The sequence below is a fragment of the Chiloscyllium punctatum genome, chromosome 5, assembly GCF_047496795.1.
Source record: "Chiloscyllium punctatum isolate Juve2018m chromosome 5, sChiPun1.3, whole genome shotgun sequence".
In the NCBI taxonomy this organism is placed as follows: Eukaryota; Metazoa; Chordata; class Chondrichthyes; order Orectolobiformes; family Hemiscylliidae; genus Chiloscyllium; species Chiloscyllium punctatum.
The window spans coordinates 143,493,938-143,509,147 of NC_092743.1; the positions used below are offsets into that span (position 1 = coordinate 143,493,938).

The window sequence follows — 15,210 nt, forward strand, 5'->3', positions numbered from 1 at the left end:
TCACCTTGATACCATGCACATCATGTACTCATTCATCTATGATATTTCTGAGTGATCGCGGGAGAGGCTTCCCACCTGGCCGATTACAAGTGCAGCACTACCAGCTCCTGCAAGATCCAGGCCACCGTGCACCTGCTGCTGTGTGGGGAGCTGGCCAAGTACACCAGCTCCAAGTGAAACACCATACTGTAGTGAAATAATATCCATGGATTTGCACTAAGTTAGTTACCATTGCTGAGCAATGAACAGAACGCCCCAAAAACCAAAGGATCCTATTTAAAATTCCTGGTGTCTGACCGAGCTGGTTTAATAATTTTAGCCTTTATTGACTGGAAGAAGAAACTGCCATTGACCTGGCTATTCAAAAGCTCCTGCTGCAAAAACATGCATGGGTGTGGACAGGCAACTTAACATCATTTGGCTATTTACCAGCTTCGTGGCTCATTACCTAAGGCCAACCATTTGTGCAAAGTACAAAACAGTAAACCAGTAACTCAAGCGAAATCTCTGGGAATAGGGGTTCAAATCCCATCATGGCAATTGGTGGAACTTGAATTCAGTTAATAAATTAGGAGTTAAAAGTTAGTCTACTGCAAGCCCAAAACCCATTGCTGATTGCGATTATGACAAAAACCCATTTGGTCCTTCTTTGGGGAAGGAGATCTGCTGTCCTTACCCGCTGCTCTACTGACTTCGGACCTGCAAAGTGGTTAATTCTTAAAGGTTCTTTGAGATGGCCTCACAAGCTAAGTGGTTATACCAGATCATTATGAAATTTGAAGAAATGAATGAAACCAGATGGACCACCTGACAATGACCCAGGCAAGGAAATGACGGCATCAAACTCCATCCAATTGGCCTAACAAACTATTCCTGGGCTTTTCATTGTCAGTTTTTACAGCATAGAAAGAGACTCTTCGGCTCATATCTGCACTGGTCATCAAACATTCACCCATTTTAATCCCATATCCAGCACTTAATCCACAGCCTTATACACTACTGTGCTTAAAGAGCTCACCTATTGAGCTGATTGTATTGAAATGGTGGAGTAGGCTTGAGGGGCTGAATGACCTACTCCTCTTCCTATTGGCTTAGTTCTTAAATGTCTCTACCACCATTTCAGGCAATGAGTTCTATACTATCTATAACTCTCTGGGTGAAAAATAATATTCCCCTCTAAACCTCCTGCCCTTTGCCTTAAAACTGTGCCCTCTGGCAGTGATCTGTCACCTAAGGGGAAAGGTTTCTCCCTGTCTCCCCTGTCGATGTCCCTCAGAACTGTGTACACCTCAACCATGTCCCCTTTTAGCCTTCTCTGCTCTAAGTAGAACAGCCCCAGCTTATCTAGCCTCTCTTCATAGCATAAGCAGTTCAGCCTGGACAACATCCTGTTGGGGGAAAGAAAGAACTGCGAATGCTGTAAATCAGAAATTGCTGGAAAAGCTCAGGTCTGGCAGCAGCTGAGAGAAATCAGTTAATGTTTTGGGTCAAGTGACCCTTCCTCAGAACTGATGGTAGCTAGGGTCATTTGATCAAAAACATCAGCTGATTTCTCTCCACAGATGTTGCCAGATCTACTGAGCTTTTCCAGTAATTTCAGTTTTTGTAACATCCTGTTGAATCTCTTCACTATCTCTCATGCAATCATTTCTTTCTATAGTGCAGTGACCAGGACTACACACACTACTCCAATTGTGCTCGAACTAACATTATATACAGCTCCATCACAACCTCCAGAATGTGTAATTATAATGCCTTGACTGATTGACTGTCCTGCCCCACCAACAAGGAAAAGCCACCAGAGGTGGCAGTGACATACAACTGTGATGAAATTATAGGTGTTCTGTACCTTTAAGAGAGAGTGAAAACTGGAAACGACTTAAGAAAATGTACAGCCCAGGAACAGGCCCTTCGGCCCTCCAAGTTGGGTCGATCCAAATGTACTGTCAAAACCTGCTGCCCAATCCCTAACCATCTGTATCCCTCTGCTCCCCACCTACTCATGCATCTGTCCAGACGCTTCTTAAATGAATCTACCGTGCCTGCCTCTACCACCTCTGCTGGCAACGCGTTACAGGCACCTACCACCCTCTGGGTAAAGTACTTGCCACGTTTATCTCCCTTAAACTTTTCACCTCTCACCTTGAAAGCGTGACCTCATTATTGAATCCCTCACTCTGGGAAAAAGCTTATCTCTATCTACATTGTCTATACCCTTCGTAAATTTTATAGACCTCAATCAGGTACCCTCAATCTCCTTTTTTCTAATGAAAACAAACCTAACCTGTTCAACCTCTCTTCATAGCTAGCATCTTCCATACCAGGCAACATCCTCATAAACCTTCTCTGCACCCTCCAAAGCGTCCACATCCTTTTGGAAATGTGGCGACCAGAACTGTACACAGTATTCTAAATGCAGCCAAACCAATGTCTTGTACAATTTTAACATGACTTCCCAGCTCTTATACTTAATACTCCATCTAATGAAGGCAAGCATACTATATGCCTTCTTGACTACTCTATCCACCTGTGTAGCAACCTTCAGAGTACAATTGACCTGAACTCCCAGATATCTCTGCTCATCAACTTTTCCCAAGGCGCTTTGGTTTACTGTATAATTCACTCTAGAATTGGATTTGCCAAAATGCATCACCTCACATTTGTCTGGATTGAACTTCATCTGCCAATTCTCCTGTCTATCTATATTCTCCTGTATTCTTTGACAGTACCCTACGCTTTCTGCGACTCCACCGATCTTCGTGTCATCTGCAAACTTGATCATACCAACAATGCCGTCTTCCATTGATGTATATTACAAACAACAGTGGCCCCAGCACTGATCCTTGTGGAACACGACTGGTCACATTTCTCCATTTCGATAAACTCCCTTCAACTACTACTCTGTCTCCTGTTGCTCAACCAGTTCTTTACCCACGTAGCTAGAACACCCTGCACACCATGTGACTTCACTTTCTCCATTAGTTTACCATGGGGTACCTTATCAAATGCCTTACTAAAGTCCATGTATATGACATCTACAGTCCATCCTTCATCTATCAACTTGGTCACTTCCACAAAGAACTCTAAGTTGTTACGGCATGATCTCCTCCGCACAAAATCATGTTGCCTATCACTGATAATTGTTATTTAAGAACTTACCTCGACACCAATGGTCTTTTTGCATCAGAGTGTGGCAGGAGCTGGGTGGAAGTGAAGGCAGAGTGCAAAGCCAGTCGGGAAGGTAAGTGATAGTTATTTGAGTGGGTGTGTTCTAGATCCCAGGTCCTACAAAGTAGGGCTGCGCTCCCTCCCTAACCTAAATTAAAAGTCCACAGACTTGCCCCAAAAAAAAGGGTCCAAGGAAGTTCCTGTGGATTGGAGAGTGAGGCTTTTGCTCAGAAGTCTTTGACAAGAAGGTTGAGTGAAGTGATTACGCCACAGTTGAAGAGAGTGAAGAATTGACTGCCAAGCTGGTTCAGTGTACTACATGCTTGATGTGGGAGGTCAACGACTCTGGTGTGTCTGGCTCGTATAAGTGTGGAAAGTCTGTGCACATTCAGCTACTGACAGAGCATATTGCAGCACTGATGAAAGAACTCGAGGACCTTAGGCTCATCCGAGAGAATGAGATCTTTCTGGACAAGACCTTCAGCGAGGTTATTACACCAATCGTACCAGAAGAGAGCAGACGATGAGGAAGGCAGAGAGGAGACAGGTGCAAGAGACCCCGGGGGAAGTACCTGTCAGGAACAAGTTGAATCTTTTGGAAACAGTAGAGACAGATGACACTGCCAGTCCACGAGACGGCCAGGTCTGTCAATCAAATGTTGGCGTGGAGACAGAGCGGAAGAGTCGGACATCGCACAGAGCCGTGGTAATAGGGGACTCCATAGTGAGAGGAACTGACCGGGGTTTTTGTGGCAGCAGACGGGACTTAAGGATGGTGTGTTGCCTTCCTGGTGCCAGGGTTAAAGACATCACAGACAGAGTGCAGGAAATCAACAAGGACGAAGGTGAAGAGCTAGAGGTGGTGGTACATGTCGGCACAAATGATGTTGGGAAGAAGAGGAACATATTACAGTGGGACTTCGGAGAACTAGGAAGAAGGCTGAAAAGCAGGACGTCCAAGGTGGTCATCTCCGGTTTGCTTCCAGTTCCTCGAGCTGGTGAGACCAGAAACGGAGATAATGGACTTGAATGTGTGGCTAGGGAACTGGTGCAGGAAGCAAGGATTTAAATTCTTGGACCACTGGGGTATGTTTTGTGGTCAGCATAAATTCTACAAGAGAGACGGTCTGCACCTTAATAGGTTGGGGACCAGCATTCTGGCAGGCAGGTTTGCAACTGCAACACAGCTATGTTTAAACTAAATAGCGGAGGGGAGGGGACAAACTGGATGTTTAAGAAGGAAATTGGAGGGAAAGTTAGAACAAGGGACGTCAAGAAAGACAACGGTATCAATGAAGCAGAAAACTTGGAAAGGGATCATGCTGTAAGGTTGAGTGAAAAAGGAGTTGATGGGAAGGGCGAGGGCAGTAACAAATTAAAAATACTATACATGAATGCACGAAGTATTAGAAATAAGATGGATGAGCTTGAGGCTCTTTTGGAAATTGGCAGATACGATATTGTGGGGATAACAGACGTGACTTCAAGTGGACAGGGCCTGGGAAATGAATATTCAAGGCTACACGTCCTATCGTAAGGACAGACTGACTGGCAGAGGGGGTGGGGTGGCCATGTTGGTAAGGGATGATATTCAGTCCCTTTCATGGAGGGGCCCGAGAATCAGGGGATGTAGAATCAGTATTTCTCAGCTCTATCCATACTAAGGGTAAAAAGACCCTCTTGGGAGTTATCTACAGGCCCCCAAACAGTAGTCTGGATGTCGGATTTAAGTTAAATCAGGAGCTGAAATTGGCCTGTCGCAAAGATGTTACTACAGTTGTTATGGGGGATTTCAACATGCAGGTAGACTGGGAGAATCAGGATGGTATTGGACCTCAAGAAAGAGACTTTGTGGAGTGCCTCAGAGATAGATTCTTAGAACAGCTGGTGCTGGAGCCTACCAGGGAGAAGGCAATTCTGGATCTGGTATTGTACAACGAACCGGAATTGATCAGAGACCTCAAAGCGAAAGAGCCATTGGGAAGTAGTGACCATAATACAATAAGCTTCAATCTGCAATTTGAGTGGGAGAGGGTACAATCGGAAGTGACAATACTTCTGTTGAATAAAGGGAACTATGGAGCTATGATGGAGGAGCTGGCCAATGTTCAATGGTGCAATACCTTAGCAGGGATGACAGTGCAGGAACAATGGCGGATATTTCTGTGTATAATGCAGAAGTTGCAGGATCAGTTCATTCCAAAAAGGAAGAAAGATCCTAGGAAGAGGCATGGGTGGCTGTGGCTGACGAGGGAAGTTAAGAAACATATAAAATTAAAAGAGAAAAAGTATAACATAGCAAAGTGGGAAAACGGAGGACTGGGAAGCTTTTAGAGAACAACAGAGGATTACTAAGAAGGAAATACGCAGAGAAAAAATGAGGTACGAAGGTAAACTGGCGAATAATATAAAGGAGGATAGTAAAAGATTTTTTAGGTATGTGAAAGGCAAAAAAATGGTTAAGACTAAAATTGGGCCCTTGAAGACAGAAACAGGGGAATATATTACGGGGAACAAAGAAATGGCAGAAGAATTGAATTGGTACTTCAGATCTGTGTTCACTGGGGAAGACACCAGCAATCTCCCAGAGGTAACAGTGGCAGAAGGAACTGAACTGAAGGGAATTTATATTTGCCAGGAATTGATGTTAGAGAGACTGTTAGGTCTGAAGGTTGATAAGTCCCCGAGGCCTGATGGCGTACACCCCAGGGTACTGAAGGGGGTGGCTCGGGAAATCGTGGATGCGTTGGTGATTATTTTCCAGAGTTCGATAGATTCGGGATCAGTTCCTGCGGATTGGAGGGTGGCTAATGTGGTACCACTTTTTTAAAAAGGTGGGAGAGAGAAAACAGGAAATTATAGACCAGTTAGTCTGACCTCAGTGGTGGGAAAGATGCTGGAGTCTATTATAAAGGATGAAATTAAGACACATCTGGATAGTAGTAACAGGATAGGTCAGAGTCAGCAAGGATTTATGAAGGGGAAATCATGCTTGACTAATCTTCTGGAATTCTCTGAGGATGTAACTCTGAAGATGGACGAGGGAGATCCAGTAGATGTAGTGTACCTGGACTTTCAGAAAGCCTTTGATAAAGGTTAGTGAGCAAAATTAGGGTGCATGGTATTGGGGGCAAAGTATTAACTTGGATTGAAAGTTGGTTGGATGATAGGCAGCAAAGAGTATTGATAAACATCTCCATTTTGGAATGGCAGGCAGTGACCAGTGGAGTACTGCAGGGATTAGTCCCAGGACCGCAGCTTTTTACAATATATATTAATGATATAGAAGATGGTATTAGTAATAACATTAGCAAATTTGCTGATGATACTAAGCTGGGTGGCAGGGTGAAATGTGAGGAGGATGTTAGGAGATTACAGGGTGACCTGGACAAGTTAGGTGAGTGGTCAGATGCAGTTTAATGTGGATAAATGTATGGTTATGCACTTGGGTGGCAAGAACAGGAAGGCAGATTACTACCTAAATGGAATCAATTTAGGTAAAGGGGCAGTACAGAGAGATCTGCATGTTCTTGTACACCAGTCAATGAAGGTAAGCATGCAGGTACAGCAGGTAGTGAAGGCGGTTAATAGCATGCTGGCCTTCATAACAAGAGGGATTGAGTTTTGAAACAAAGAGGTTCTTCTGCAACAGGGCCCTGGTCAGACCACACCTGGAGTACCGTGTGCAGTTCTGGTCTCTAAATTTGAGGAAAGACATTCTGGCTATTGAGGGAGTGCAAAGTACGTTCACGAGGTCAATTCCTGGAATGGCAGGACTACCTTACGCTGAAAGACTGAAACGACTGGGATTGTATACCCTTGAGTTTAGAAGACTGAGAGGGGATCTGATTGAGACATAAGATTATTAAAGGATTGGACACTCTGGAGGCAGGAAACACGTTTCCGCTGATGGGTGAGGGCCGAACCAGAGGACATAGCTTAAAAATACAGGGTAGACCATTTAGGACAGAAATGAGGAGAAACATCTTCACCCAGAGTGTGGTGGGTGTGTGGAATGCTCTGCCCCAGAGGGCAGTGGAGGCCCAGTCTCTGGATTCATTTAAGAAAGAGTTGGATAGAGTTCTCAAGGATAGTGGAATCAAGGGTTATGGAGATAAGGCAGGAACAGGATACTGATCAAGGATGATCAGCCATGATCATATTGAATGGTGATGCAGGCTCGAAGGGCAGAATGGCCTACTCCTACAACTATTGTCTATTGATAAGCCCATTCTTTTCCAAATATAAATAGATCCTATCCCTCAGTACCTTCTCCAGCAATTCTCCCACCACTGACATCAGGCTCACTGGGCTATAGTTACACGGAATATCCTTACTACCCTCCTTGTATGGGGGACAACTTGAGCAACCCTCCAGTCCTCCGGCATCTCACCTATGTTTAAGGATGCCACAAAGATATCGGTCAGGGTGCCAGCTTTTTCCTCTCTTGCCTCCCTCAGCAACCATGGGATAGATCCCATCCAGTCCTGGGGATTTGTCCACCTTAATAATCTCTATCCTACCCAACACATCTTCCCTGCTTATGTCAACGTGGTCGAGAAAATCAAACGTCTATCTCTAATCTCAGCATTGATGTTCCTCTCCGTGAGCACTGATGCAAAGTAATCATTCAGAATCTCACCCATTCTCTCAGGTTCGGCATACAGCCTTCCTTCATTATCCTTTAGTGGACCAATCCTTTCTCTAGTTACCCGCTTGCTTCTTATGTAAGAATAAAAGGTTTTGGGATTCTCCTTAATTCTGCTCATTAAAGCTATTTCATGACCCCTTTTAGCCCATTTGACTCCTCGTTTAAGATTGGTCCTACTCTTCCAAAATTCCTCCAGGGCACGTTCTGTTCTTAACTGCCTAGACCTTATATACGCTTCACTTTTCCTCTTGGCTAGTCGTACAATTTCTCATGTCATCCATGGTTCATGAATCTTGCCTTTCCTATCCTTTGCCTTCAACAGGACATGCCTATCCTGGACCATCTTTGAAAGTCTCCCACATATCAAATATGGACTTCCCTTCTAGTAGCTGTGTTGAATCCACATTTCCCAGCTCCTGCCAAATTTTAAATAAAATTGGCTTTGTTCGAGTTTAGTACTCTTCTCTTAGGGCCACTCTCATCTTTATCTAAGAGTATTCTAAAACTTACAGAATTGTCATGATTTGGAGATGCCGGTGTTGGACTGAGGTGTACAAAGTTAAAAAATCACAACACCAGGTTATACTCCAAAAGGTTTAACTGGCAGCACTAGCTTTCAGAGCACTGATGAAGGAACAGTGCTCCGAAAGCTAGTGTTTCCAGTTAAACCTGTTGGACTATAACCTGGTGTTGTGAGATTTTTAATTTTACACAATTGTGGTCACTGTTCCCAAAGAAATCCCCCACTGCAACTTCTACCACCTGGCCTGGCTCATTCCCCAACACCAATACAGGCCCTTCCCTCATTGGACTACTGACACACTGCTCTAGAAAGCTTGCTTGGATGCTTCTTACAAATTCTACCCCATCCAGACCTCTGACACTAAGTGTATCCCGGTCAATGTTGGGAAAATTAAAATCTCCCATCACCACTAACCTATTGCCTCTACATCTTTCCATAATCCGTTTACCTACTTGTTCTTCTGCCTCATGCTCACTGTTGGGAGACATGTAATACAGCTTCAACAATGTAACGTTACCCTTCTTAAGCACAGAATATGCAAAAAAATTTAAAAATATAACACTTGGCTGTGAAACAAATAGCTGAACTGTTGCTATGGTGCACAACAATCCAATCAAATTTGAATTTTAGTGTTTTGATGACATCAAACCAATGAGATGATCGGATTGTTCGGGGTATAAAAATTGGGCATTTTCAACCATTAGTCAGAGCAGCAAAGAGTACCAACAAACAGACTGCTTACAGCACCCATCTCTGAAAGGTACCTGTTTTTATGAAATCTGTGCAGAAGACTGAAGAAAAGACCCAGAAAAATCTACAGAGGAAGAGTCATAGGAGAATCCAACATGGCTCACTGGTTTTAAATATTTTGTAAATCTTAATTGGGTGGTTTTATCAGATCAGTATAGTGTTGCAGAGTGGGATGTAGATAAATTGATCTGACAAAAGAGGCTTATAGTGTAGATAATTGTTGTTTATTTTTTTCTTGGAGTTAAGGAATAAGTTGTTAATTTTTTTCTTTAAATGGTGGGATTTGATTTTCTTAGTCACTCATACTTTTACAGATTACAAGGCGAGGTGAGGTTTTCTGTGTCTGGTTTAAGTTAGAAGGATTTCCCCATGTCATAACACAAGTGGGGAATGGCCAATTCCTCAATGTTGATTCAGAATCCAATGAAGTTTCACAGCAACGGGTCAAATATATGCAAGAAAACCTCTTGTTAATCACAAACTATTGCAGAATCGCCCACCCAGCTGATGAAACAGTACTCCATGTTGAATACTAGTTGGAAGGAGTGCTAAGGATGGCAGGGGCACTGAATGTACTTTGAAGGCGGCTTCAATGCCCACTTCAAAGAGTCACTTCGTAATACCACTATGGAGCAAGCTGACTGAGTCCAAAAGGACAAAGCTGCCTGACTGGATCTGGGGCAAATGAAGAGATATCCCAAAAAGTGGGAAAAACGTATTTTGACTTAATCATCAATCGATCTGTCACAGATGAAATCTGTCCATGATAGCATTGTAGGAGTGATGCCTGCACCGTCCAAGTGGAGACAAAGTTCTGTCTTCACATCAAGAATAATCTCAATTGTGTTGTGCAGCAAATGGGATAAATTTCAAATTGATTTATCAACTCAAAACTGGGAATGTATATACATTATGGGCAGCAAGCAGCAGAATGGCATTCAACCACCATCGCAAGCTCATGACTAGGTATTGTGCTCAGTCCGCCATTACCACTGAGCTGGGAGGAGCCTTGATTGCTTAAGATTGAAGGAAGACATACAGGAGCAGCTCCAAACATGCTTAAAAATGGTCAACTGGTGAAGCTACAAGACAGAACTATTTGCATACAAAGTCATGGAAACAGCACGTGAAAGACAGAGTTAAAACAATTGCACAAATAATAAATCAGATCTAAACTCTGCAGTCTTGCCACATTCAACTGTGAACGACTATGGACAACTAAATAGCAGGCTGCTCCACAAGCACCCTCAGTAGCTCCAATACATGCAAATGATGAGGCATTTGTAAAAATCTTTATCCAGAAGTAGTGAGTTGATGTTCCATTTTTGCCCCCCCACCCCCCCCCCCCCCGCCTTCTTCCAGGGTACCCAGCATCACAGATGAAAGAGATCAGCTAATTCAATTCATTGCATGTGATATATAGAAATGGCATACAGTGGACACTGCCCTAGTTCCTCACTGCAGAGATTTTGAAATTGGCCTGCTCAAAAAAGCGTTGAGACACTTCGGAGCAGGTGGGACTTGAATCCAGACCTCTTGTCTCAGAGGCAGGAATAATACCACTGAATCACAAAAACTTCCATTCATAGTTAAGACTTTTTTTCTTCCAAATCACAGAAGGCATCCCATTTAGAATGAAGAAAATTTGGTGTGTCAGCTTAGAAGTATTGGAGAGTGCAAAAAGCTTGTTATGTACGTAAGGAAGCCAAACCAAAAATGAATTAAGTCATGATGATGTACTGTAGTCATTGAAGCATAGGATTTAAACATGAAGTATAATCATTCCTCATTCAAACTAAAGTCATTTAGTCAGTTCAGGAATTAAGAATGTGCTATTTCTAAGACAGTTTTAATACACGATCAATTTTCAAGGGTTGAAAGAACTTTACAAATTAAAGGTGCAACTTCCATGGATCCTTATTGTTAAAACTTATGGACATACATCCAGTGAGATTTACAAAATAAGGACATGAGCTCTATTGGCCTGTGTTTATAAATGTTCACAAACAGAGCCTGCTATGAATCGGTTGCTTCTATTGTCAAGAAAATAAAGAATTAATCCTACACTGCATTAAGTCAAATCATCAGGCAGATGAAAAACAGTACAAGAGGCCCAGTCGGTGATAGTTGTTCCCGAACAGTTTTCACGGGCCTTTCCCACATCCCTGCAACATTCATTCAAGTATTCATCCAAAACTCTTTTGAAAGTTAAGGTTGAATCAACTACCAAAAACTTGAGACACTAATTCAAATCCTAACCATTTACTGCATGCAAAGCATTTCCCTTGTGTCACCTCTACTTGAAATTGGTTATCAAAACAAATTATCCATAACCAGATATGCTTTTGGTAACACGGAGACCCATCATACACATCTTTTGCCCCTCCATAATAATATTCTCCTCTGTCTTCACTCAGCCCCCATCCTGAGTTTATCATGAAGACATGCCTCTTAGTCTTGCACATGGAATCCTAACTCACCAATTTTGCAATCCCTAGAATTCTATGGTCTTGGTCACAATACATGGTAATCTGAAACAGCTCCCTTGTATACTTTGTTAACCACCTCATCACTCTGTTCAATCCCCTCAAAACTGTCTCTAATATAATCTCATTAACTACAATGCAATCTAGCAAATTAAGATGAGGAAAGACCCTCATGCTCAGTCTTAATAGTTTAGCTATTAGAAAGATAACAATTTCTAACAGTTGTTGCAAACAATGGAAAACTTTGTTAAACTATACTTTGAGTTTGCGTGCGAAGGGGAAGAAATAGTTAAATCAGTTTTAAGGTTTTAATTGGAGTGCTTTGGGTAATGATGTGAGAAGTATGGAAATCTGTGATGTTTGAGAAAATTTGTAGGTCAGGTTGAGGCTCAGGTTGTAAAAAAAATAACTATTTCAGTGCAGTTTCATGCTCCCGTCCTGACCTGGAAAAATTCATAAACTTCGCTTCCAGTTTCCACCCCTCCATCACCTTCACCTGGTCCATCTCCGACCCTTGCGTTCCTTTCCTTGACCTTTCTATCTCCATTTCTGGCAATAGCTCTATCCACTAATATCCATTACAAGCCCACTGACTCCCACAGCTATCTAGATTAGATTAGATTAGATTACTTACAGTGTGGAAACAGGCCCTTTGGCCCAACAAGTCCACACCGCCCCACCGAAGCGCAACCCCCCCCCCCCATACCCCTAATCTACACTACAGGCAATTTAGGATGGCCAATTCACCTGACCTGCACATCTTTGGACTGTGGGAGGAAACCGGAGCACCCAGAGGAAACCCACGCAGATAAGGGGAGAATGTGCAAACTCCGCACAGTCAGTCGCCTGAGGCGGGAATTGAACCCAGGTCTCTGGCACTGTGAGGCAGCAGTGCTAACCACTGTGCCACCGTGCCGCCCACCTTTTTTTCTCCAGATATCCCAACAGAATCTAGTCCCACCTGATTAGATTACTTACAGATTAGATTACTTAGAGACTACAGCTCTTCTCACCCTACATCCTCTAAGGACTCTATCCCTTTCTCTCAACTCCTTCGTCTCCACCGCATTTGTTCCGATGAGGCCACTTTCCAAAGTGGTGCTCTTAATATGTGCTCCTTCTTCTCCACCTACAGTTGTTGACAGGGCTCTCAACAGCATGTGGTCCATCTCCCACGCCACGACCCTCCCTCCCCTGCCAGAACAAGGATAGGGTCCCTCTTGTTCTCACCTTTCACCCCACCAGCCTTCACATGCAAAGAATAATCCTCCGCCATTTTCGCCAACTCCAACACGACGTCACCACTAAACACATCTTCCCTTCCCTTCCCTTCCCTCCCCCGTCTGCATTCCGCAGGGATCGTTCCCTCCGGGACAACCTAGTCCACTCCTCCATCACACCTAACACCTTGCCCATCACACCCAGCACCTTCCCATCACACCTAACACCTCTCCCACGCAACACCTGCCCCTTTACCTCTTCCATGCTCACCATCCAAGGCCCCAAACACTCATTTCACATTAAGCAGCGTTTCACTTGTACCACTTTCAATTTGGTCTATTGCATTCGTTGCTCCCAATGTGGTCTCCTCTCTATCGGAGAGACAAAATGCCGACTGGGTGATCGCTTTCGGTCTGTACGCAATCAGGTCCCGGACCTTCCCGTGGCTTGCCACTTCAACACCCAATCCTGCTCCCATACCCACATGTCTGTCCTTGGCCTGCTGCAATGTTCCAGTGAAGCTCAACGCAAACTGGAGGAACAGCATCTCACCTTCCGACTAGGCACATTACAGCCTTCCGGTCTCAACATTTAATTCAACAACTTCAGATAATTATCCCATCTCGACCCCTCTGTTTTCATTCTGCTCCGTAATTTTATTTCATTTATTTTATTTATCCTTTTTTAAAAATTTTTTTTCACTGTTCTGTCCCCCTTATTTCTGGATTGTCTCTCTTTCCCCACTCTCTCATCACCTTTTTCCTCTCCTCTTCCCCCTTTGCTACCCTTCTCCCCTGTTTCCCCCATTCCCCCATACATTTTGTCACACAGCACCAGTTTCAGCCATGGTCATTCACAGCTCCTAATCTCCCTATAATCTCTATGCACTGTCATTATCAACTCTTTATTGCTATCTTTGCTTCTGGAGCAATGACTCACCTTCACTCAGCCTAGTATAAATACCTCCCTATTTCTCCCTTTTTTTAAAGCTTTGACAAAGGGTCAGTTAGACTCGAAACTTCAGCTCTTTTCTCTCCTTACAGGTGGTGCCAGACTTGCTGAGATTTTCCAGCATTTTCTCTTTTGGGCTCAGGTTGGAAGTTTGCTTGCTGAGGTGGTAGCTTTGTTCTGAGAAAACTGTTTTGTTTTCATACATCTTAATAAGCATTTGCAACCTTGACACCAACTGTGGCTGTTTATCAGCTCAGTGCATTAAATAAAACTGTATCATTGTCTATTGATAGCAGTCCAGTGAAACAAAATAGTCAACAAAGTCAATCAGCATGGTATATACGAGAAAATGAAGGACTGCTGGACAATGGGTATAGGGAACTCATGGTGTTGTTCCAAAATAAAACGTTGAGTTTAATTAGCAGTTTAAGTGTCTCAGGGAGAAGCCTGGAGCTCGGTGACCAGTGGTATTCCACAAGGATTAGTGCTGGGGCCCCTGCTATTTGTAATGTATGAGAATGATTTGGATGAAAATATAAATAGTCTGATTGGTAAGTTTGCAGCCGACACAAAAATTGGAGTTGTGGATAGTGAGGAAGGTTATCAAAGGTTGGGCAGAGAAATGGCAGTTAGAGCTTAATCCAGACAGGAGTGAGGTGATGCATTTTGGGAAGTCAACTGCATAAGGAATGTATAGAGTAAATGGCTGGACTCTTAGGAGTATCAAAAAAAAGACACCTTGGGATACAACTCCATAGCTCCCTGAAAGTGGCAACTCAAGTCAACAAAGATGGTAACGGTGGGAATATGGCATGCTTGCCTTCATCAATCGGGGCACTTAGTATAAAAGTTGGCAAGTCATATTGTAGGTGTAGAAGACTTTAATCAGGCCACATTTGGAGTAGTGTGGAGTTCTGGTTGCCACACGAAAGGAAGGATATGGAGACTTCTGATAGGGTGCAGAATACATTTAGCAGAATGTTGCCTAGATTGAAAGGTATTACCTATAAGGAGGTTGCACACACTTGGATTACTTTTGCTAGACCTTTGGAGGCTGAGGGGGTGACCTATAGAAGCATATAAAACTTTGAGAGGCAAAGATAGAATGAGCGTCAGAGTATTTTCCCTGAGGTAGAAATGTCAAATCCGAGGGGGAACAACTTTAACACTACAGGGGTAAGTTCAAAGGAGATGTGAGAGGAAAGTCAGGAATAGAATTTACTGTTTAAATATAAAATAAAGCTGGGATCGAATGAGCCAGGCTTCAATCTGGGATCTGGTATGTTCAGTATTAACATTAGCTGAATCATAAAAATCCACGTGAGACCAAAGTTTTTACAAAACTTCATTTTTTTTGGAAAAATAAACTCTAATTAGGACAAAAACAAACTTCCACAATTTAATATGCTTTCTAAGGTGTACAAAATTAAAATGGTGCCACACAAACTTTTTGTTTTCAG

At 43.2% G+C, this 15,210-nt stretch overlaps 1 protein-coding gene across 1 annotated transcript in view; it reads right to left on the reverse strand.

Annotated features, from left to right (window-relative positions):
• Window positions 1-15,210, reverse strand: part of chd7 (chromodomain helicase DNA binding protein 7) — a 350,049-nt gene that overhangs the window by 194,375 nt on the left and 140,464 nt on the right. The gene's annotated exons all lie outside the window — the stretch shown is intronic.